Source organism: Herpailurus yagouaroundi, unplaced genomic scaffold (assembly GCF_014898765.1).
Source record: "Herpailurus yagouaroundi ecotype Mexico unplaced genomic scaffold, PumYag 100, whole genome shotgun sequence".
Classification (NCBI taxonomy): Eukaryota; Metazoa; Chordata; class Mammalia; order Carnivora; family Felidae; genus Herpailurus; species Herpailurus yagouaroundi.
Window position 1 is genome coordinate 79171908 of NW_024412391.1, and position 25798 is coordinate 79197705.

Consider the following 25798-nt stretch of genomic DNA (forward strand, 5'->3'; position numbering starts at 1 on the left):
TAATAGTTTTTTAAACAATATGTCAATAGTTATAATACACCAGATATATAATTATATAATAATGTCAATAGTTATGGTACACATCCTTTGCCACTATTTAAATTTATGATGAAAAAGTTTAGGTGCAAATTTTAAAATGTGTGAGGGACTATAGTTTTCCGAAATTATTTTAGGGAGCATAGAAGCAGAGCCTAACGACGACTCATTTAGGAGCCAGGGCCTAGGACTGAATCAAATCTATTTTTCCCAGTGGTAATATAGACTCCATCTTTAGAATTATAATAATCACTTTATTTCCTTCTTCAGTGGTTAAAAAAAAAAAGCTGTAAGAAAATCTCAGTAATTAGCTGTTACTCAGTAATAAGGAGAAAACATCTAGAGTATTTAGCTTTAAATAACTTCTGACTGCAGATGATTCACAAACTTAAAGTTTTCACCCAGACCTCTCCTCTGCGTTCTAGATGTACATTTCCACCTACCTGACACAAGTCCACATGGCATCTCTGACAGGCAGTTTGCCCAGCCATGTCTGCTGTTCCAATTCTGATGCTGTAATTCCCCTCCCAGAACCTCACACTGGTTTCCCTTCTCAATAAATGTGCCTTCCCTTAGAGTTTTAGGTACCGCGGCCCCCATGCTCTCATTACTGTGGCTGCCTGGAGTGTGGAGGATGAAAAAATAAGAAAAGGGGGAAAAAAAAGATTAAAAACAACAACAAAAAAACCTAAGTGATTTTTTTTTCTGTTTTCTAGGAGCATTAGAGATCTCCTTTCTTGCTCATTGGACCAGAACTAGAGCCTTCTTCTGGAATTCTCTCTGTCTAGGCCTGGTTTCCACTTCTGGTTTTGGGCTATCCTGAGTCCCGGCTAGGAGACCCTGGAGAGAAAAGAAAATGGGAAACTCCCTTCTGGTTCAGCAGGACTTCAGTTTTCTTCTTTCCCTATCTGCCTGCTACCATTTCATTTTAGAGTACTCATGTATTCTGCCCCTTTTATGTCTGCATTCAGTGGGTGGGACAGGATAGAGTCAGCTTACGTCGAAATGGAACCTCTGTATTCTGTATCTTAACTTCTTATCGTAGAATAAGCATTTTCCATTTTGATGAAACAGTTAATGGGTGCATACCACACTCTTGATTGGACGTTTAGGTTGTTTCCAGTTTCTCCCTATTATAAATTGTGATGAGTTCATAGTTAGAACACAGGGGAGTCTCTCTTTCTGTGGGGGCCTGGGCCTTCCAAACAAATTCCTGTTACAGTGAGACTCTTCACCACTAGACTGTCTTTTAAATTAGCTGAAGCTAGTAGTTGTTAAGTTATAAGCAAGATCAAGCAACTCTATCCATAGTCCAGTAGTTTGAATTTAGGGGCAGATGTATTTGACCTGTAAGACTGATAGCAGTGTAATTGAGGGTGCATGGGTGGTCCAGAGCAGGCAAGCCTGACCTTTACTGAAAAGACGCACATATATATCTGAATAGTCCCATAAACGTTAGAGCCCTCTGACTCTCTGTCTGTCTGTCTGTCTGTCTCTCTCTCTCTCGAACAACCTGGCATAGTAAGATGTTGGTTACTGTGATGTGTTACACCTGCTGGAACCTGCAGAAAGCATTACTTTTCTCTCCTGTGGTTATGAAGCAGACCCTGTGATCTTGGGAGACCCACAGGCTTTCAGATACTCCCATTTCTCTCCATTGCCAGTACACTCTGCCTCTTCCCTGGAGTGGTGGGAGTTATAGCCCTTACTCTCTCCTGGGGGTAGGGACCCTCATCTTTCCATCTCAGCGAGTCTGCGGAGGGCATGAGGTGGCATAAAGCTTGTGTTTCTTTCTGTCATGTGTCATACATCCATGTTCTCTGTGTAAGGGCTCTCTTGATTGGAGAAAAAAGAACCAGATTTTAGTTCCAACTTAGGTAGTAGGAAATTACTCCCATTTTCTTCTGTCAGAATTCATCTGTCTAAAGGGTTAGATTTCTCTCCAGAAAGATGGTAGCAATTTACATTTCCACTGAAATATATAAAAGTGCCCATATCACCACACCCTCACCAGTAATTCTCATTTATAATGTTTATTAATTTGACAGATGAAGCATGGCAGTTTCTTGTTTGAAATGTTATCTCTTTAATTGCCTGTGAAGTGGAACATTTTTCCATGTTCACTGCCAGTTGAATTTCTTCTTTGTGAATTGTTCTTGTTCATTGCCCATCTATTTCCCAAGTGTTATATTTTTAAAGATCTAACATTTTATATTTATCATTTAGAAAAATCAGCAGTGGAAATATGAAGATGTATAACAAAACTCTATTCTCTAGTTCTGAAATCATTTTACTGCATTATGTATTCTAGGTCTACATAGAAGAACGGTGGCAAATTTTGCATTAATACTGAAATCTAGAAAGCCTCTAAAAATCTAAATTAAGATAATGTCCTAAGTGTTCTTCTTCCAACTTTTTGAGCAAACCAGTTACCAATGCTCTTCTTCCTGCCCTGCCTGCCCTCTGGTGGAGGTGTTAAAGAGCAGGCCTGGAGATCAAGCAAGCCATAAGGGAACTAGAAGTTGTGAAAAAGACCAGGGTAAGTGCAAATGACACCAGCCGTTGAGTAATTGCAGAGCCAGAGTTTGACTTAATAAACCTCTGTTTCTTGGTTTTTCTAACATTAAATGAGGATAACACCATTTACCGTGGCACCTTTCCATAGGTGCCGCTCTCCACCTGTGGTCCTGCTGACCCAGATGGTCCCTGCATGAGAAAAACATGCCCCAAATCTGTATCTGGAAAAGAATACAGTTTGGTATAGTATAAAGAATAGTGGTCCAGGATGTTAGGGTTCTCTTCCCAGCTCTGGCACTTGCTAGATAGTTGAGTGCCTTTGGATAAGTCCCTTAAGCGCTCTGTAAATTAAGAACAATGATATTAATGAGTCTATTGTGAGGCTCAAACTAGTAATGCTAGTGAAAGTGCTTTGTAAACAGTAAACCTCTGCAGATGTAGGGTAATATTAATACAATGTTGACAACTTTTTCTCTCAATCAATATTTAACTTGACTTAGTATCTTTTGTATTTTAAAATAAGAAATAATCAGTTTATCCTTTTAATCTTTAGCAAATAAATGGAGCCTTTGGTCTCATAGCCATAGAAAAAGCAAATTACATGTCCCAGTGTGACCCAGGTCTGTGTGTGTACTCTCTGATCTCACTTTCATTTTTGTTTTAATTATAGCATTGAAAGAGTAGAAGGTTTAAAATTACACCTTTCAGAACTAGTCATTATTCACTGACTCTGTGTTTCAAAAATATTGCTCATGTCTTTAAAATAAATTATCAGGTTCTTTTATTGTTACCTTGGCCTAAATATAAATTTATTGACATGGTGATGATAATGGTTTTTAGTGGTTTTTAAAACATTTCTTTGAGGCTGTAATAATGTAGAAGATTCAAACATACTATTTAAACATATTAAATATTTACATAAAATTTAAGTATTTAAATTGCTTACACATTTTTTTCTGTGTAGCTGAAGATAAATGTGAAAATACATAGATTTATGGAAATAGAAGGGTTGAGAGTTTTGTGCTCCTTTCTCTGCTACATACATAGTCTCTCCTCCCTCCCACCCACTTCAGTATGATACAGTAGAAGGATATAAAAGGTAGTTATCTGAAGAGAGATAAAACTGTCAAAGGTACCTGGCCCAAGTCTCCATTATTCTTGCTTAGATATTTACAGTAGCTACCCATCTGGTTTTTCTACTTCATTATGTCCTTAAAATAGCAGCCAGGACGATTCTGTTAAAATCCAAGTCAGATAATATCATTTTATTTATTTTTTAATGTTTATTTATCTTAGAGAGAGAGAGAGCATGGGGGAGAGGCAGAGGGAGAGGGAGACAGAGGATCCAAAGCAGGCCCCGAGCTGGCAGCAGAGAGCCCGATGCAGGGCTCAAACTCACGAACCATGAGATCTTGACCTAAGCCTAAGTCAGGCTCAACCAACTGAGCCATCTGGTTGCCCCAGTAATGTCATTTATATGCTCAAAAACCTCCAATGACCTTTCCTACCCAGTCCTCTTTTCCTACCCACCCCCTCACTGTCCGGCCAGCCACACTGGCCTCCTTGACCACACAAGGTCCAGTACAGCTTTGCCCTGGAAAGTGCTTCCCTCAGAAATCTCCAGGAGTGGCTGCCTGACCTCCTTCAGTTCTCTTCATCTTCTCAGTGGGATCTTCTCTTTCGCCTCTTCTAAAATTTCAGCTTTCACCGCACTCCTTCATCCCTTCCTTCCATAATGCTTATCACCATCTAACATACAATATGTTTATTTATTTCTTCTGTTTATTACCTGTCTCCCATTCAGAATGTAAGCACCATGAGGTCAAAGGGTTTTGTTTGTTTTGTTATCTGCTGTATCCTCAATGCCTGGCTCATAGTTAAGTTCTCAAAAAATGTTTGCTGAATGAATAAATGAATGCATAAAACAAAGACAAGTCATGGTTTTGTTTGATTTCCAACATGTAAAAATTATAAAATTTTCATCAAAACTTTTTTCAAAAGCCAGATAACTTTGGATGGTTTCTGGTGATGAGAAATCTAAGGTATATGTGTTCTCCTCTTCTACCCCCTCCAAATACTTTGGCCATTTTATGTCTCAAGAATTAAGATCTCCATTAATCCATCACTGTCCTGTTTAATCTAAGTGTAATTGTATAAATCACTCCCAGTTTGTCGTGAAAGGAGAGAATTGAATAGTAATGAAATATCTGTCCTTTGCTTTTTTTTGACACTATATTCTGATGATCTTAGCTTTGTTTAAAAAAATTTTTTTAACGTTTATTCATTTTTGAGAGAGATACAGAGCATGAGCCAGGGAAGGGCAGACAGGGAGGGAGACAGAATCTGAAGCAGGCTCTAGACTCTGAGCTGCCAGCACAGAGCCCGACGTAGGGCTCGAACCCACAAACTGCGAGATCATGACCCAAGCCAGTCAGACACTTAACTGACTGAGCGACCCAGGTGCCCATCAAAACTAATGATGATCTTAGTTTTGGCAACCCATTTTCTGACTTCTCTTTCTCCCATGTCTCCAAAATACAGGCACCACCAGAGGATCTTGCTTGGATTTCTTCTCTTGCTTTGTGTATTCTTAACCACTTTTCTGGCTTCTATCATCTCCTTTTCTTAGATGACTCTTAATTTGTTTTGTTTTTTTTTAATTTTTTTTTAACGTTTTTATTTTATTTTTGGGATAGAGAGAGACAGAGCATGAACGGGGGAGGGGCAGAGAGAGAGGGAGACACAGAATTGGAAACAGGCTCCAGGCTCTGAGCCGGCAGCCCAGAGCCTGACGCGGGGCTCGAACTCACGGACCGCGAGATCGTGACCTGGCTGAAGTCGGACGCTTAACCGACTGCGCCACCCAGGCGCCCCAGATGACTCTTAATTTGTAAACCCAATCTTGATATTTCTTATTGGCTCTCAGTTCTGCATGTCCCAGACTGACCATATCCATCTGGCCACCTTTCAAGTTCTCAAACCTTACATATCTAAAACCACATTTATCTTTTTCCTTTAAAACTGGCTCCTGTTCCAGGAGTCCATTTCTGTTAATAACTTTGTCTTTTTCCAAGTTTGGAAATGTTTCCAAGGTTTGTAATCATTTATGACTTTTTCCTTGTTGTCAGTTGTCAACCCTTCTTGCTTATATCTCTAGAATATTTCCTGATTCATCCTCTTCTTTGCTTTAAGTGGGTCAGGAATGTGGCCTGAGATTCGGCATTTCTAATATGCTTCTGAGTCAAGCTGGTTTTTGGTCTGTTCACCACACTTGGAGTAACAAAGGCCTGCTATAGGTTAACAGTGGCCGTTTGAACACAGTCTTTCATTTCCTGGTCCATGGCAGTATCTAAGAAATACTTAATTCTCTTTCACAAATAGAGATCTGATATTGCCTGGTCTTGCTTTAAAAGAGAAAATGTCTTTTCTATGTCATAGAAGATTTAGAAAATTACAGAGACAGAAGGTAAAAAATTCAAATCAGCCATAAAGGTCAGTTCACAATTAATCATTAACACTTAGATATATCCTTTTAGTCCTTTATTTCTTTGTCTATAAATATATTTAAGTTATATTTATATTTTTAAAACCATAGAGGAATCATTCTTCCTTTAGTTGCCCAATGTGTAAATATGCTAAGCGTGTTGAATCCCCTGTCTTAAAAAGTAGAATCTGCCTTCTCTATGTGATAAAAATGCTCACTGCTCTGTTTCTTGACCTCTCTTACATCTGGGAACTCGGGACTTGGTGCAGCCAAGCAGATGCATCCTCTCTAGACTTTGATTCAAGAACTGGTGACTCAAAGCAGCAGGGATGACGCAGAATCCGTTCTGGCCAGGGCATAGCAGCAATGGCAGCTGCATCCGGTTTCCAGTGGTGGGAGAGACAGCTGTTCTGTGGCAGTGTGCAGTGTCCAGCATCCAAGGACTTGGCATTGCAAATTACGAGGTCGGTGCTTGGCAGCTGTGGTAATGACTTCACAAAACCAGTTTTTCAGAGTGCTTTGGGTGTGGTTCTTGCCCAGTGGTTTATCTTTCCACCTTTACTTCTTAAATTAGCTTAAAAGTTGACTTAATTTACTGGCAACACATACTAATGATATTAACAATAACTAACTCTTAGTGCTAATTATGTGCCAGGAAAATTTCAAAGTATATTTACATGTAAAGTATGCTTTATGTATATTAATTCATTTAATATTTACAGCAACTCATTGTGTATGTACTAGCGTTATCCCCATTTTATAGATGATGATACTGAGCCACAAAGAGGTTAAGTTACTTGCTCAAGGTCGCAGGACTTTAAATGGTCTTGAAATTCAAATCTGGTCAGTCTGACCTAGTTCTTAAGAGCCCTATCTGATACATGTACTGTTTCATAACTGATTTTTTCATAAGACAAAATTTCATGAGCATTGCCATGTTATTAAATATTCATCTAAATATTTAATATAGCTGCATAGTGTTCAATTATAAGGATGATTCCTGATTTGTTTTACTTGCTATTTTTGGACATTAAGAATATCCTGTTGCCTAAACTTTTTGTTTGTTTGTTTGGGAGAGAGGGTGCAAGTGAGTGAGGGGCAGAAAGACAGAGAATCCCACAAGAGGCAGAGAGACAGAGGGAGGGGAGAGAGAAGTGGGGCTTACCCAAAGTGGGGCTCGTGCTCACGAACCGTGTGATCATGACCTGAGCCGAAGTCAGATGCTTAACTGATTGAGCCACCCAGGCACCCATAAACTGTTTTTGTTTTTGTTTTTGTTTTTGTTTTAATAGCCATGACTCTCCTTGGGATAAAGTCCTAAAAGTAGAATGCTTAGTCAAAGGGTATTCTGATTGCTTTCCAGAAAGATTATTCCAGTTTACACACACAGTAGTGTGAGGGAGCATCCTGTTTCCCTCAGGCGTTAATAGCATTGAATATTGTCATTAAAATTTTTTTCTTTGTGATATTGAAAATGATAGACAGTTTTCATTTAGGCCTGAACTTCTTTAAACATTTAAAAATATATGTGTTGGTCATTTGTCAAAAGTTCTTTTGTGAACTGACTGTTCCATCACCTATGGGATAAAGTCTAAACCTTAGAAGGCAATTCTAGGTTCTTTCTACTCTGACCCCAACTTCTTGTCTATCTAATTCTCCTATAAGTCCTAAGAATTCACCCTACACATCCTGGGGATTATTTTGTTTTGTATGAGTTGAAACTGTATGAATGTGCTATTTTTATCAGCCAAAAATGGTTGACCGTTGACATTTTCATATGGTTAAACTTTATAAATCTCCAAAACATTTGCTTTCCCACTAGAATGTTTTCACAAATGTCTTGGTCTCTCTCTGCTTGGTGAAATCCTTCCCTTTCCTTATGAAGCCAGGTTCGCTGGTCATCCCCTTACCCCTCTCTTCCTTTGCCATCACATTCCTCTTCCCCTTCTTACCCCAGTTTAGGTAACTGTAAATAACTCCTCTTCACCATCTTCACTCTGCTTCTTGCCTATCATAGCCGTAGAATGGATTGCAGCTGGATAATGAGTTTGCATCTGCCTGGCAGAGGCCAGGCCCTCTGCTGCTCTTTGCCAGCAGAGACTCTCTTATTTATTTTGGCAGTTAACAAAGCTAACAAGGTTTCCGGCTCACAGCAGTTGCACAGCAAATATATGTTGAAGGGAAGAGCTAGTAACTTTCAGGCCCAGGAAGTGCCTTATTAACCAAATAATAACTGCAATTTCCTTCCATGTTAAGTAAGGAAGAGTATGTGTAATGTCTTCCAATTTGCTTGGTTGGTATTTTGTTTGGCATTGGCCCTTCTTATTTTGAATCCTCCCTCCTTTTAATACATTTTTTCCTATTTTCAGATGTGGTAGTTATATTTCAGTTCAAAGAAATTAATTTATTCCATGGCACAGTTCTCAAGGGTGAAAGAACACAATTCTCTAACTAGCTGTATAGTAATCAGTGTACTTTCCAAAGAATAAATGTACTTTTTTCCTCTTAACTATATTCATCTTTTTTCTTAGGTAGACTTTTAGGAACTTTTAGTGACTTCCAGGAAGCACTAATGCTATAGATAGAGTTCTATTTCAACAAGCTTCAGGAAACATTAAAAGTAGAATTTTCTTTAATTAAAGTGTAGTTGACATACAATATTATGTTAGTTTCAGGTTTACAAAAAGTAAAAATATTTTTTAAAACCATTAAAAACACTTAAACTGAATCTTATTAAGATAAAGCCTCTATTTATAAAAGATAACATTGAACGATCAATTTATTTTTTTTTAATTTAAGTCCACGTTAGTTAACATATAGTATGATAATGGTTTAGGAGTAGAATTTAGTGATTCAACACTTACATAACACCCAGTGTTCATGCCAAAAAGTGCCCTCCTCCTTAATGCCCATCACCCATTTAGCCCATCCCCCCTAACCTCCCCTCCAGCAATCCTCAGTTTGTTCTCTGTATTTAAGAGTCTCCTATGGTTTGTCTCCTTCTCTGTTTTTATCTTATTTTTTATTCCCTTCCCCTATGTTCATCTGTTTTGTTTCTTAAATTCCACATATGAGTGAAATCCTATGATATTTGCCTTTCTCGGACTGACTTATTTCGCTTAGCATGACACATTCTTTTTGCATCCATGTTGTTGCAAATGGCAAAATGTTTTTCTTTTTGATCGCTGAGTAATATTCCATTGTGTGTGTATATATATACATATACAGGTATATATATATATGTATATATATATATACACTGCATCTTCCTTATCCATTCATCAGTTGGTGGACATTTGGGCTCCTTACGTAATTTGGCTATTGTTGATAGTGCTGCTATAGACATTGGGGTGCATGTGCCCCTTTGAATCAGCATTTTTGTATAAATACCTAGTAGTACAATTTCTGGGTTGTAGGGTAGTTCTATTTTTAATTTTTTGAGGAACCTCCATACTGTTTTCCAGAGTGACTGCACCAGTTTTCACTCCCACCAGCAGTGCAAAAGTGTTCCGCTTTCTCTGCATCCTCACCAGCATCTGTTGTTTCCTGAGTTGTTAATTTTAGCCATTCTGACAGGTGTGAGGTTGTATCTCATTGTGGTTTTGATTTGTATTTCCCTGATGATGAGTTGCATGATCAATTTAAATTGCACTTACAGGAAGAAAGTCATGGAATCATAGAACTTTAAAGGTAGAGGATATCCCCAAGGTTTTCAGTATGTACTCTGGTGGAAAAATACCAAGTAGGAATGGAGGAGAGAAGATAATAGTTTCACTTTAGCACTGGCTCCATATTCCTCTCTCCAGTTAATTTTCAAGTGAAATTACAACCCTTACTCATCTTCTCTTACCTACATATCATGCCCTAGTCATGCCTCAAACAAGTGCAGGTAGAAGCAATCTCAATCCAGGCCTCCTTTTGTTTACAGTCTGAAGGGACTGGATGCCCTGGCTCCCCCATGACTCCCCAGACATCCAGACATCTTTGGTCTTTTCTTCCTGCTTGCTCATTAGGCATGTGTGTGCTCAGAATTTTGCCTTTCTTTGCTAACCAGGGAACTGGTTCAGTTTTCCAGGTCCAAAGATCAGAAGATCTGTTTGAGATTTTTAAATAGGGGGTGGGAGGTTATAATGAAAAAGATAATAGCAACTGAATGGTAAGAATGTGGAGAAATTGGAACCCTCATACACTGTTGATGGGAATGGAAAATGGTGTAGCCACTTTGGAAGACAGTCTGGCATTTCTTCAAATAGTCAAACATAGAGTTGCCATATGATTCAGCAATTCCACTTTTAGGTATACCCAAGAAAAATGAAAAGATATGTCCACACAGGAGCTGGTACATGAATGTTCATGCAGCATTAATCATGACAGCCAAAGAATAAAAACAGCCTAAATGTCCATTAGCTGGTGAATGGATAAATAAAATGTGGTAAGTCCATTAAATGGAATATTGTTTATCAGTTAAAAGAAATGAAGTACTGATACATGCTAAAACATGGATGAATATTAAAAACATGCTAAGTGGGGCGCCTGGGTGGCGCAGTCGGTTGGGCGTCCGACTTCAGCCAGGTCACGATCTCGCGGTCCGTGAGTTCGAGCCCCGCGTCGGGCTCTGGGCTGATGGCTCGGAGCCTGGAGCCTGTTTCCGATTCTGTGTCTCCCTCTCTCTCTGCCCCTCCCCCGTTCATGCTCTGTCTCCTCTGTCCCAAAAATAAATAAATTTAAAAAAAAAAAAAAATTAAATTAAATTAAAAAATAAATAAATAAATAAAAACATGCTAAGTGAGAGAAAACAGTCATAAAGGACCATATATTTATGATTCTATTTATATGAGATTTCTAAATAGGCAAATCTGTACTGAGAGAAAGTAGATTAGTGGTTGCCTAGAGTGATGGCAGAGGGTAGGGGTGTGTATGTTCTCTTTGGGGTAATGAACGTGTGCTAAAATAGATTGTGGTAATGGATGTATAAGTCTATGAACATACTAAATGCTGTTGGGTCATACACTTTAAATGGACAAATTATATTGTATGTGAATTTTGTGTCAGTAAAGCTGAAAAAAAAAGAAAAGAGGGGGGCATTTGGTGGCTCTGTCAGTTAAGCATCCGACTCTTGATTTCAGCGCAGGTTATGATCTCACAGTCCAGAGATAGAGCCCCACATCGAGCTCTGTGCTGATCGTACAGAACCTGCTTAGGATTCTCTCTCTCTCTCTCTCTCTCTCTCTCTCTGCCCTTTCCCCACTCATGCACGCCCTGTGTCTCAAAATAAATAATTAAATTTTTAAAAAAAGAAAGAGAAAAGGGGTTTTGTGTGTTTTTCATTTAATTTTGTCTTCTTGTACTTCTGTGGCTAGCTGGACGTTCCCATGCCTAATTTCAAACTCATTTTGCCCTTTGATTCTGCCTGAAGTCCAGCCAATAGCTAATGTGGCAGGGTGGAAATTTAACTCACACTACAACCCAGACACAAAGAGAAAATATAAGTTCTTTATTTAGTCTATAACCAGTCTGGCTTTTCTGAAGCCCCAACTGATGGATAGTGGTGAAACGAATGGCATGGTTAGCAGTCTCTGGGAAGCCACTGTGGTGGAAGAAATGGCTGGAACTGATTTACCTGTAGCAACCACACACACAATTCTTGTTGTGACTAGATCCACTCAAATGACCAATGGACAGAACAATGTGATGTTCCATGTATATAATTCTCAATTCTTGTTTTGATTCTTGATTCTCTGCCTTGCTTTGGCCTTTGTTTTCTATGTGATTCAAGACTTGCTTTAAACCCTGCATATATATGGCTCTCCAGACATGTGACTATGGGCTCTGTCTTAAGCACTGATTCCCAGGTGATGCATATGTCTCTGGGTTTGCTGTATTCCTGCGCCTGGTCACAAATGTTCAATGTCTCAGTCTCTTAATCATGGCTTCTAACCCCATCTCTATCTGTGATCAGTAGCTGGCTCAGGTGATAAAATAGTTTCCTGAGGCATTAGAGCTATAGCATATATACACTTAATTCCCTTCTTAGGAAACTATATTTAAAAGTACTCTAAAATGTTTTAAATAAAATTTGCCATAATTTTGTATTGATAATGCTCTGAGTACTTATTATACTGTTTACAGTTCTATTTTGTTTGTTTCTTTGGAAAGAAGACTGCTTAACTGTTGATGCTTTGAATGGAGGGAGGTACAAAACAGTGTTATATTAGTCAGCCCAAGAGGAAGATGAACTGCAGTGTATATTTGCTTTTCCATTGTTTAATCTTGGCCAAACCAGGTCAGTGAAGTGACAGTTCAGAAAGGAATTCAAAGAGTACTTACTGGCTGCTTTGAGCAATTGATTCTGAAGAATTGTGACTTCTGTAAATACCAACATATTTCAAAATTGGTATACAATCAGGACTTAAGGAATAGGACCTTAGCATTGATATATGCCCTACTGAGTGCCAATATAATGGGAAGTCTTTTTTCTTTTTTAACAAATAATTCATTATTTGGGGGGAAAAACAAATTCAAAAATATTTAACATTATATGAATACCTGTTGAATTTACAAAGAGACAAACTTGATTAAACTATTTGACTACTAAGTGAACACAGATTTGGTGTATTTTATAGGATTTTTTTTATTCAATAGAAACTATCTATGTGTTATATATAAATCAAAGTCCATGGGGCGCCTGGGTGGCGCAGTCGGTTGGGCGTCCAACTTCAGCCAGGTCACGATCTCACGGTCCGTGAGTTCGAGCCCCACATCGGGCTCTGGGCTGATGGCTCAGAGCCTGGAGCCTGTTTCCGATTCTGTGTCTCCTTCTCTCTCTGCCCCTCCCCCGTTCATGTTCTGTCTCTCTCTGTCCCAAAAATAAATAATAAAAACGTTGAAAAAAAAAATTTTTAAATCAAAGTCCAGGGGAATATTTATGTAAATATATGTAAATAAATATGTACATATAAGTAAATCATGACTATATATATATATACATATATATATATATATATATTCTTAGGTATATTGTGCTAAGTTTCAGCTGGATATGATTTTCACAGCAGCCTGGAGCCTGCTTCAGATTCTGTGTCTCCCTCTCTCTCTGCCCCTCCCCCACTCACACTCTGTCTCTCTCTCAAAAATAAATAAACATTAAAAAATTTTGTTTAAAAAAGTGAAAGGTTGATAATGACAACCTAAAACACTTATATTCTTTTGGGTATTTATTTACTTACTCAGATACTCACAAGTTCTTTTGAAGTTTAAAAATGCCTGAGACATTTATAACAACTTTAAAGCAGCTATGGAAGAAATACTAATAAAGCATGAGGTATAATTACATAGATTGCTAGACTTGAATAAATGCAATGATGATAGACAAAGAACAGTCAAGGAGAGGGAAAACTTCAAATGAGAAGAGTGAAGCATTGAAGGACTGATCTAACTGTAGCCCTGGATGAGTCACTGACAATCAAGGGGAAGAGTGGGGCATAGGAACAACATGTTTGCACAATTTAAGCACCGTGTTGGAATTAATGTGTGTATTCCCACACAAACTCCTACCTCTCATTCCATTTGTATTGGTTGGGATGCAGATTAGATAGACCACTGTATCAAAGGGGCCCAACATATAATGAGTTAAACAAGGAAAATCCAGAGTCTATAAGGTGGCTTCTCAGTGTCTAGGACCAAGGCTCCTTCTGTCTTGTGGCTTGGCCATCCTTGAAGATGTTGCTTTTATCATTCACACTGCAGAAGATGGTTCACCACCATCCCAACTGGGCCCACATTCTATCCAGTGGGAAAAGGAAAGGGGGAACCAGATGGTCTTACGAAGCCTGAAATGATTATTAGAAAGGGAAATGAAGGAGAAAGGAACCTGACCATGTGTCCAGTATGATTTAAGAGAAGATTGATTTGGAAATTTAGGTAGCATTATGTCCCTTAGGTAACATTATGTCTTTCTAGGAAAAACTGGTCAATCTCCGGGGTACCCGCACCTGTTCTGTTTCTCTTCTTAAGGAGATGCCCTGTTATAATGGGAAGAGGGATGTGGTTTATTGTTTCCCTATTGGGGTGAATTAGAAAGGTTTGGCTGCACACCAGCATTCAGCAAGGGTCAGCCACAGAAATGATCTTTCCAGGGCACTACATGAAAATGAAGGACAAACTTTGATGCCATTGGTATTACTTTCATTTATTCAACACTGGTTCTCAAAGTGTAGTTGCTGGATCAGCAGTATCACCATCACCTAGGAACTTGTGCAAACTCTCAAGTCCTACCTCTGACCTACTGAATCAGAAACTCTGGGGGTGGAGCCCCACAACTATGTTTGAACAAGCCTTCTAGGTGATTTGAGGCATGTTAAGTTGGCGAACCATGGATTTAATGCAACTCACTAAAAGGAGGTGTCAGAATACATATTTAATTGACTGATTCTCTTTCTCTCTTGGTTTCTTTCTCTATTCCTTCCATAATTCCCTGGGACTAAAAAACAGTGAGCTTTCATTTACTTCTCCTAATATCCTACTTTGATAAAGCATCCACTTTCATATCAACCTCACTTAAGAAAACAAGCAACTAACAAACTAAACTAACCAAACCATAAGAATGGGCCCTTTGGAGGCACCTGGTTGGCTCAGTCTGTTAAGCATCAGACTCTTGATCTCGGCTCAAGTCATGATCTCGCAGTTCATGAGTTCGAGCCCCCTATGGGACTCTGTGCTGGCAACACAGAGCTTGCCTGGAATTCTCTCTCCATCTCTCTCTGTCCCTACCCCACTGGTGCTCTTTCTTTTTCTCAAAATAAATAAATAAACTTAAAAAAAAAAAAAAGAACGGGTCCTTTGGGCTTTGTTGGGGAGAGGAGAGGGAATAATAGGTATTTGGAAAATAGCCTGTATTGCTGCATGATCCTATTTTGAATGCCAGAAACTATTTTGTCTTTGCATTCCTTTAATATAATACTAATTTCCAGCCCTTTTCCTGATGGATCTGACTAATGGATTCTGCCAAGGATACTGTTTTCAAACCAGGAAGAGAAGAGCACATTTTCCACAGTATTGTATCACCCAATTACATCTATTCACTTTTGTTAGAAGTCTACACTTACATTAAAAAAAAAATTTTTTTTAGTGTTTATTTTATTTTTTAGATAGACAGAGGGTGAGTTGGGGAGGAGCAGAGAGAGAGGGAGACAGGATCTGAAGCAGGCTCCAGGCTCTGAGCTGTCAGCACAGAGCCTGATGCAGGGATCGAACTCACGAACCGTGAGATCACGACCTGAGCCAAAGTCGGATGCTTAGTCAACTGAGCCACCCAGGCGCCCCAGTCTACACTTAAATTTGATGAGAATGATGAAGAGGACCAGCTGCCTACTCCTACAGTGCTTCACAGAAAGAAATAGTACCAGGCAACAAAAACAGAGAGAAATAGTCAAGAATAGACAATGTCTAATTCTGGCTCTGTTTCTATCCCAGCATCCTCAGTGTGCATAGTTTCCCTTGATTATAAAATAGAGATAAATTCTGAATGCAACATTACATAAAAACACATTTATTTTTACTCCCTCCTCTGCATGGAGACAGTAATTTGTCTTCATCTCAATGTGAGTTAGAATTTATAATGCCTGAATAAAAAATATTTCAATTTTCATCCATTTAGCAATAGTATGTTTCCTTGGGAGAGAGTTGCCTAGTAAACAAAAAAATGTGTGGGATGTTAGGCTCTTATAATCACTTAAAAGAAGTGACTCTAAATATGCTATATTAATATGGCTATAAATCGGAAGTTGTCATTTTTGTGAATGGAGAGTTTATGTAAAAAGAGACACGGTTCTTCCCTTCACTTAATCCATTCTCCACATGTCTGACCTTTTGAATAATCATTTTAAAAATATAAATTGCATCACTCTCCTCTTGTGGGGCTTCTGAATGCACTTAGTTGCTGCTGAGACACTACAGGATCTGCCCCTGCATTCTTCCTTGGTGTCGTCTCCAGGCTTTTCCCCCTTGCTTATATTGGCTTTCTCCCCATTTCTTAAAGAAGCCACATTCTTTCATACCCTAGGGCTTTTGGGTGCGCCCTTTGCCAGGAATGTCCTTTCCCTTACCTCTCACACAGTTAATTCTCGTTTATTCTTAATTTCTCACTGAAAGTTCTCTTCCTCAGGAAAGCCTACTGTGGCTTTAGGAGTCTGCTGACCCTTTCCCTTCATATACATTATCAGTTTGTAGTTATGAATTGATTTGGTGCTTATTATTTTATAGTCTAAATTAGAGAATAAACCCTGTAACATCACAGATCACGTCCATTTTGTTTACCTCTCCAGAGCCAGTGCCTGGCACGCTACCTGGCAGGTAACAGGGCTCAATAAATATTTCATGACTGGATTACCAAATGTCTTGTCACACAGCAAAATAGACACTGTGGTTTGATTTATAAATGATCATTTATCCTGAAATTCTAACATTACAGTGTATTGAATTTGATTGTTCCCAAATGAGTTGAGTTCCAGAATCTGCAAACTGGTTATTTGACAGATTACATTTCTCTATAGAAAAGCTGTCATTGTTGGTCCAGGCCTGCATCTGCCAAGCATAACAATTAGAGATCCATTCACCTCCATTCCGAATATTGGTGTCCTTAGACCTCAGTTTCCAGATCAGGGTTCCTAGTTTTTAGCCTCCACATAGTTTTTGAGGCCTTTGTTGTTGTGAAATTAAGATAGAAATGGTGCCTTAAAAAGATGATTTTTAGTTTATTTTCTCTCAGGGGCTCTTTCATTATTGGAGTGTTTGCATGAGGAGAGAGAAGCATTACTGTCAAAGTGTGCTCAGCATTAGAGGTGGCCTTAAGAAGCTGGGAAAAAGAACATCTTCCAAGAGTATTTGGAAGAGATCTGTCAGCATCCCGTCACAGCTTCCACTGTAGAAATGTATTTGTGTATATGTGGATTGCAGGTGGGGGTGGAAAAGGAAGAGAGACATATTCTACTCAGAGGAGGAGGGGTGACCCTGGAATCAGTCCCTTGTACACTGGAGTGTTCCCTGCTGTTCAGTCACAGTGGCAGCTGCAAGGCCCTAGCTACGGTTGGAATGCTGGCTCTCAAAGACGTCAATGGCACCTAAGTGCCACCCACAAACGCAGCTGTATTACTTACAGAGCCCAGTGTTAGTCCGGCATCATAAGAACTCATTGCAACTCTCCTTCCTTGAGGTCAGTTTAAATCAAGTTCAGTTTTGCCTTCAAGTCCCTCCCAGACCTGTAGAAGCACATTAGTCTCAGAAAAGCCTAAGCGGCTAAAAATTTCCCTACCAGAAATTTCTACTGCAACAGCCCTGACATGCGTTCCTCCAGCCTTTGTTTGAATACTCACCTCCTTCACAGATAGCCTGCTTCATATTTGGACAAGTCTCATTGTTACATATTTAACTTCCTCATAGTGTAATGAAATATGCCTCCCTGGTCTTTCACCTCATTTGTCTTTGTTTTGCCCTCTGGAGCTATGCAGAATATGTCTGATCCTCCTTCAACATGATAGTTCTTCAGACATTTGAAGACAGCTGTCAGATCCTCTCCCCTAAATCCTCTTTGCCAGGTAAAATAGCCTCAGATCTTCCAATTGGACCTTTTATAAATAGTGTACTAAAGTGAAAAATGTATGAGCAACCAGCCTAGGCAGACCTGGGCGCTCTTGATTTGTTTTTATTCAGTTACTTCCTCTTTTTGCATTTGTTCCCACCAGTAAGTAGAATAAGTATGATACACCCTTTCCAGGGTGAAGTGCTTGGCTCAGTGAGTGCACACAGTAAGGAAGGACTTGACCAAGGCAGGGGAAGTCAGCTAAGCCTTTCTTAGGAGGTCAGTGTTGAACTGAACTGATGGATGGGTAATAGTTACCAAGGTGAAGAGGAGAAGAATTGCTCTCCAGGCAGAAGGAGCAACATGTACAAAAGCCCTGTGATGGGTAGGGCATGTGATGGAGGTATAACCCTCTTGGTCTTTAATTTCTGTATATATGCAGAGATGGATTATAATACCTTCTCCTTTACTAAAAGAATTATTTCAAGGACCCTTTAGATGGGTATGAATATGCTTTAAAATAGTAAAATACTATGATTTTATTCACAAAAAAAGAATCCCTTAACCCAGTCAGGCCTGTTCCATCAATAGGCATTCCCATATCTGTCTTTTTGCTTCTGCTCTCCCCATCATAGAAAGGCCTCTCCTTTTCCGTTTATCCAATCCCTGCAATCGGTATTTGCCCATCTCCTCTTCTTATTCGTCTGGGAAGCTACCCTGGGCAGTGAGGCTCAGGTCTGTTTCTGTAGTGCAGTGGTTAAATGCAGGGTCTTGGAGTCCAGAGTTTGAGTGCAGGTTCCATTCCTGACCACCTCGTGGTTCTAGACAAATTGCTTAATTTCTCTGACATTTAATTTCCTTATCTGTGCAAAAGAGGTAATAATAGTAACTATTTCATTCAACTGTTTGTGAGGATTAAGTGAGATATCTGCATCTTTCTCTATATTTATCTCTTTGTATCTGTACATATATGACAGAGCCCTTCTTGATGGTTCTTACTTCCTTGTACTGCACCTCCTATGTGGCCCACACCAACTGGCTCAGTAATTTTAAGGCAGATTCTAAGGATAGAGGCATTGGGAGGAAGCCATATGCTCTGCTCCTGAGTATTTGAAGTCTCTGGTCCACTGGCTGTCACTACTGCACATCCGTGGAAGTGCCTCTCCATAAGCCCACATGTGCATGTGTGCACAGGACCTGTGAGCCACCCACTAGCCAGACCAGGTACCCTATAGCTCCCCAGGCTCAGAGTCACCGTGCATGACCAAATCACCCCAGCAAAACCGCAGAAGGCAAGTTATATTCATGCTTTAAGTGGCAAGTAAAATCACTTTTCAAAATGCCTTCAAGTCTAAGGTTTTTCTGGATTAAATAATTATTTTGCAGAATCTGATTTCATAAATACAGCTTGACAGTGTTTAATAACAGCAAAACAAATTATTTAATCCTTAAATAAACAGGTTTTTAAAGTTCTTACATTAAAATGAGGTTAACTAGGTGAAATTCTAGTATTATTTTCTAAAACATTGTAACCAGTGTGTCAAGACTACAGTCAAGGTTCTTATAGTGGCAAGATACTTAATTTCTATTCTATCTTGGAAGAGACATGAAACATGCTAAACTGATTAAGTCAATTGATTTAAGATTCTTTATGTTTACCTCCTGCAGACAATTGTGGTTCAATATTGCAAGTAATTTTCTTCTCTGTAGAATTAAAAGAATCTACAAAACAGAAACTAAATAAGTGTTGTGCTTGCAATTTCAAATATAACCCCCTACCAACACCACTCTGTGTTTATTTCATACTTCAAATACTTCTCATGCTCTGCTAGGTCAGGAACTATAAAAGACATTGTAATGGGTGTCTAGTTCTGCGATCAATAAAGCTAATTTAAACTATCCTCTAATAGGTGAGGTAAAAGATTAGTATTTAGGTCTGGGATTAACAAGTGAAAATAGGCCATTTTGTGATATCTTCAGGGACACAGCACAGTTCAGGGTTTAAGGCTCAAGGAAAATCTATTTTGAGAAAGACATGGGTCATATACTTCATCATGGACAGATTTGTATCCCATTAATGACAATACCTTTTATTTTCAGTTCTGGAAGCATCATTTCTCTGTTAGGGTATTAACACTTCTTTGCCCCACCAACCTCAATTTGTCAGCTGAATTTTTCTGCCCTTCCCTTTGGTTTTTGAAGTGGGGACTCCAGTCACATTTACTTTAATTACTGCTTTGACAGATACTAAAACCAAGATCAATGTGCCTATTTTTCTGTTGCAACCATTTTGAATAATAAGTATTCAAATAGCATGTAAAATCTCACTGAAGCATTTAATTCAGAACCTAAAAATGTGTGTACAAAAGCCACTACCATGATTTTGTAGAGTTCAAAATTGGCCATTTTGTTTTCTTACAAAATTGGTCAAAATGAAAATGTACGTTTTGTTCTGTTCATTCAGTTTTCCCTAATTCTCTTTAATTCAGTTTTATTTCCTTTGTTCTTTGTAGTCTCCCTCTTCCCCACACTGATTTTCTTTCTGCAAATCCTTTCAGTGATGGATACTGACATCCGTGTCCACAGTTTTAACACTTTTATTAAATCTAATATCTTTCATAAAAACCCAGGCACACCTTAGGGAATCAGGAGCTTACTAAATGTTCACTTAGTCTCATTTTATGTCTAAATCCCTCTTTTCCTCTTGCTCTAACATTTATTTTATCAATAATTATTATCTTTTGATCAAGCATCATGATAAGAAATATGATTTTTTCTTTCACCACCCAACATCTTATTTGGATAAACTTCAAACAGACAGAAAGGTTGAAATAATTGTATAGTGAATATCCATATGCCCACATACACATATTCTATTATGAACATTTTACTATATTTGCTTTACCACCCAGCTGTGCATTTGATCCATTTTTCCATGCATCTGTCCATCAGTCCATCTTAAGTTTTTGATGAAGTAAGTTACAGATACCAGTGTACTTCAGCCTGCATATCATTAACTAGAGTTCTATATTCGTTTACAATTTTTTTTTCAAGCGGTATGTCCATGTAATGAGATGTACAAATATTAGGTTGCCATTTGCTGCATTTGGACAAATGTAGATACCTGTGTAACCTAAACCCCTATTGAAACAGAGAACATTACTGTCACTCCAGAAAATTTCCTCATGCTTCTTTCCAGGTGATCCTCACTCACCTTGCCCCTTCCCCCAGGCAACCACTGTGCTAATATTTTACCACCACAAATTAGTTTAACCTGTTTTAGAACTTCATATAGATGGAATTATAAAGTATATGCCTTTATGGGCAAGACTTCTTTTACTCAGCATAGTGTTGAGATTCACCCATTTTTTAATTATTGTGTGAACCAATAATTAGTTCCTTTTTACTGCTGAATGGTATTCTGCTATATGACTGTACCAGTTGGTTTATCCGTTCTTCTATTGATGAAACCTGAGTGTTTTTCACATTTGACCATGATGAATAAAGCTGCTATGAGCACTTTTGTACAAGTGTTGTGAATATTATTTTTCTTTGCCTCGGGTAAGTATTTAGGAATGTAATTGCTGAGCCATAGGTGTGTACTTAATATTATAAGCAACTACCAGACCCGTTTCTAAAATTGTGCCATTTCACACTTCTGTCAGCAACGTATGAGGTTTGGTTGCTCCACGTTCTTGCCAACATTTAGTGTTGTCAGTCTTCGGAATTTTACCTATTTTGGTGGGTACACAATGAACCCATTGTGGTATTCATTGGCATTTCCTGATGACTAATGATGTTCAGTACTTTTGACATGCTTACTGGCCATTTATAGCCCTATCTTTGTGAAATGTCTGTTTAAATCTTTGTGCACTTTTTAATTAGGTGGTTTATTTATTTATTTATTTTTGAGCCGTAGTTCTGTGTGTAACCTGGATACCAGTCTTTTGTTGTATATGTTTGTGAACCCATTTCTTCTTTGATTTCATCCATCTTGGTGTCCATGCTGTAGCATAATTGAACCGGTATATTGTCTCCATAGCTTGTCCAAGACCCTTATAAGTTTTTAAAATAAATACCTGCTATATTTTTCTTTAATGCCATAGGAAGGCAATGGTGGACTCCTGAAAACTGTTGAATGTCAGGAACTAGTTTTTCTATTTGCCCTTCAGTGGCTTATTTTCAGGATGGAAATTAGCACTTTCTTAGTTTACTTTGAAAAACAGTTTCAGGGGCGCCTGGCTGGCTCAGTTGGAAGAGCATGTGACTCTTAACCTTGGGGTCATGAGTTTGAGCCCCATATAGAAAGTGAAGATTATTTATAAATTTTTTTCAACGTTTTTTATTTATTTTTGGGACAGAGAGAGACAGAGCATGAACGGGGGAGGGGCAGAGAGAGAGGGAGACACAGAATCGGAAACAGGCTCCAGGCTCCGAGCCATCAGCCCAGAGCCTGACGCGGGGCTCGAACTCACGGACCGCGAGATCGTGACCTGGCTGAAGTCGGACACTTAACCAACTGCGCCACCCAGGCGCCCCATAGAAAGTGAAGATTATTTAAAGAAATTAAAAAAAATAAAAAATAGTTTCATCTAGTAACCTTCCTATTTATAAAGTGATACAAAATGAAACAAATCTATGAATAATTATAAATCTAAGAAAACAAAACAGCGATGGAACAGGATAGAGAGCCCAAAAATAAACCCACTCATATATGGTCAATTAATCTATGACAATGGAGGCAAGAATATTCAATGGGAAAAAGAATATTTAATAAATGCTGCTGGGAAAATTGTACAGCTACATACAAAAGAATGAAACTAGACCACTTTCTTACACCATACACAATAATAAACTCAAAATGGATGATAAATCTAAATGTGAGACCTGAAACCATTAAACTCCTAAAAGAAAGAAAAGACACATTATCCTTAGAAACATGTTTATGGATATGTCTCCTCAGGGAAGAGAAACAAAACCAAAAATAAACTATTGGGACTACACCAAAATAAAAGTTGTTTTTTTTTTGTTTGTTTTTTATTTTTTTGTTTTTTCCCCCCATAGCAGAGGAAACCATCAACAAAACAAAAAGCAACCTAATAAATGAGAGAAGATATTTACAAGTGATATATCCGATTAGGGGTTATCATTCAAAATATATAAGGAACTTACACATGTCAACACCAAAAAAAAAAAATAATAATAATAAGCAACCCAATGAAAAAATGGGCAGAGGACCTCAATAGACATTTTTCCAAAAAAGACATACAAATGACCAACAGACATGAAAAGATGCTTAACATCACTAATCATCAGGGAAATACAAATCAAAACGTACCACTCACACCTGTCAGAAGCCAGTATCAAAAAGACAAGAAATAACAGGTGTTGGTGGGGATGTGGAGAAAAGCGAACACTCATGCGTTGTTGGTGAGATGTAAATTTATGGCAACCACTGAAGAAAACAGTATGGAGGTTGCTCAGAAAATTAAAAGTAGAAATACTCTATGATCCAGTAATTCCACTACTGGGTGTTTACCCAAAGGAAAAAAAAAAACCACTAAATTGAAAAGATATATGCACCCCTATGTTTACTGGAGCATTATTTACAATAACCTAGATATGGAAGCAACTCAAGTGCCTGTCAATAGATGAATGCATGAAGAAGTGGCACACATACATATAATGGAACGTTGCTTTGCCATCAAAAAGAATGAGATCTTGCTATTTGCAGCAACATAAATAGACCTAGAGGATATTATGCTAAGGGAAAGAGAAAGACGAATACCATGTGATTTCACTTATATGTGGAATCTAAGAGCCAAAACAAGGAAACAAAGAAACAGACTCTTAAATACAGAAAAAAAAAAAAAAAAAAAAAAAAAAAAAACTGGTGGTTGCTAGAGGGGAGGTGGTGAGAGATGGGTGGGAGAAATAGATAAGGGGGATTAAAAGGTACAAACTTCCAGCAGTGCCTGGGTGCTCAGTGGGTTAAGCATCTGACTTCAACTCAGGTCATGATCTTACAGTTCATGAGTTCCGCAGTGAGCTCTGCGCTGACAGTGTGGAACCTGCTTGGGATTCTCTCTCTCCCTCTCTCTCTCTCTCTCCCTCTGCCCCTCCCCTGCTCACACGTGCTCAAACTCTCTAAATAAATAAATAAACTTAAAAAAAAAGGCAAGATGTTAGTGAAAATCTTCGAGACTGTAAGTACTTTTGCATCATGCATTGCTACATTGTAATACAAAAGATTGGCAACAATTCGAACAAACTGTTTCAGCCATCCAGTGGAACACTTACCCCTTCTCTACCTCCTACTGGATGTGTCACCTGTGTTGTTTTATGTTTTCCTTTATGATTTCATAACCAAAGGGCTATATAAATGGAAATAACTTTGGGATCATCTGGTTCTATCCCTTCATTTTACAGATATTAAATATTATGTCTCAAACAATAGAACTTTGAACAGTTTGAGGAGTTACTATTATATATAGGACTAGACATAGATCTACTGATTGAATAATCTTTTAGTTTCATGTTTTTTCTTCTGTTGTCCAGCCCTATGGGTTTTTGCTTTAAGATCACACTTGCATTTACCCCTTCTTTTCTACTGCCTTTACCAATATAATCTCTAATGTTACCTAAACTGGATTGTCACTCAGATTTAAATCTATTTCCTTCAGGTCCATCCTGCACTCTTTTGTCTCACTGACTTTCCTCTTTATAGACCTTTCGACAGGCACTCTTCAGAAACTTCAGTGGCTGCTGTTGAATCAGGTCCTAAATTCTCAAGGATCTTTCATACCCTACTCCCACTCTTCTCTTCATCCTTATTTCCCATTCTCCCCAACCTGCACCTGCTCATCAGGTGGTCCCCCCATTCCCTGGCTGCACGTGAACTCCTATTGTGGTTCCTTTGTTAGTCTCCTATTCTGGTAACTCCCACTCCCACCCCTTCTCTCCAGTTAGTCACTGACATACAGCTCATAGTTCAAAATACAGCTCAAGCTCCATCCGCCTTCCCCATGAAACATTTTCTAATTTCACAACTGCAATGATTTCTCACCCATGAATATATACTGCAACATCCCATCTAGCAATTGACCTGTGTACTAGCCTCCATGAGAGATAAAACCCCAAATCTCAGTGGCTTAACATCATAAAAGTAAACTTCTTGTTCAGTGATGATAGTGTATTTGTGTATTGTAAGTATTTGTGTATGGTTGATCGTGGTGATGGGAGCACTATGCTTGTTACAGCCATTTAGGAGCCAAGGGTGATGGAGCCTCTGCTCTCTTTATTTATGTATTTTTAGTTTTTTTTTTTATTTTATTCGTTCTTTTTTTTAATTCATTCATATTTTATTCAACGTGGGGCTTGAACTCACAACCTGAGACCCAGACTTGAGCAGAGATCAAGAGTGGGACGCTTGCCCAACTGAGCCACCCAGGTGCCCCAAGGCTCTGCCATCTTTAATATAAAGCTCCCAGAGTTACTTTGGGTCAGGTCATGATCTCACAGCTCATGGGATCAAGCCCCACATTGGCCTCTGCATGACAGTGTGGAGCCTGCTTAAAATTCTCTCTCTCCCTCTTTCTCTGCCCCTTCCCAGCTCTCTCTCTCAAAATAAACAAACTTAAAAAAAATTAAGAGATATGTCTAAACTGTAGTGTTTGGATCTTGATTTGAACAAACGAATTGTTTTTTAAAATGGGAGAAACTTGTTTACTAACTGGATTATTTAATGCTAACAAGAAATAACTTATTACTTAAGTGAGATACAGTATTGTGGGGTTTTTTAGGCCTTTTTTATTAGCAATACAAATGGAAATATTTACATGTGAAACAAGGTGACATTTGTGTTTAGTTTCACAAATAGGAAAGAAGTGAGGCATATAGATGAAACAAAACTGGTCATGAATCAGTCATTGTTGAAGCCAGGAGATATGTACATGGGATTTCATTACAAATATTCACCCTATTTTTTGTGTATATGTCAATTTTTCTATAACAAAAGATTTAGGAAGAGAAAGAGAAACGAGGTGCACCAACTAAAATATTTTATTTTATTAAAAATATTTTTCAATGTTTATTTTTGACAGAGAGAACATGAGTGAGGAATGGGCAGAGAGAGAGGGAGACACAGAATCTGAAGCAGGCTCCAGGCTCTGAGCTACCAACACAGA

The 25798-nt window shown here is 38.5% G+C and overlaps 1 long non-coding RNA gene across 1 annotated transcript; it reads left to right on the forward strand.

The window, feature by feature from the left end:
- Positions 1 to 25758, forward strand: LOC121028828 (uncharacterized). Its single transcript, XR_005789456.1, has 3 exons — positions 1 to 2575; positions 6307 to 6501; positions 25715 to 25758. It is a non-coding gene; the product is annotated as an uncharacterized LOC121028828 (long non-coding RNA).
- Positions 25759 to 25798: the final 40 nt, after the last annotated feature.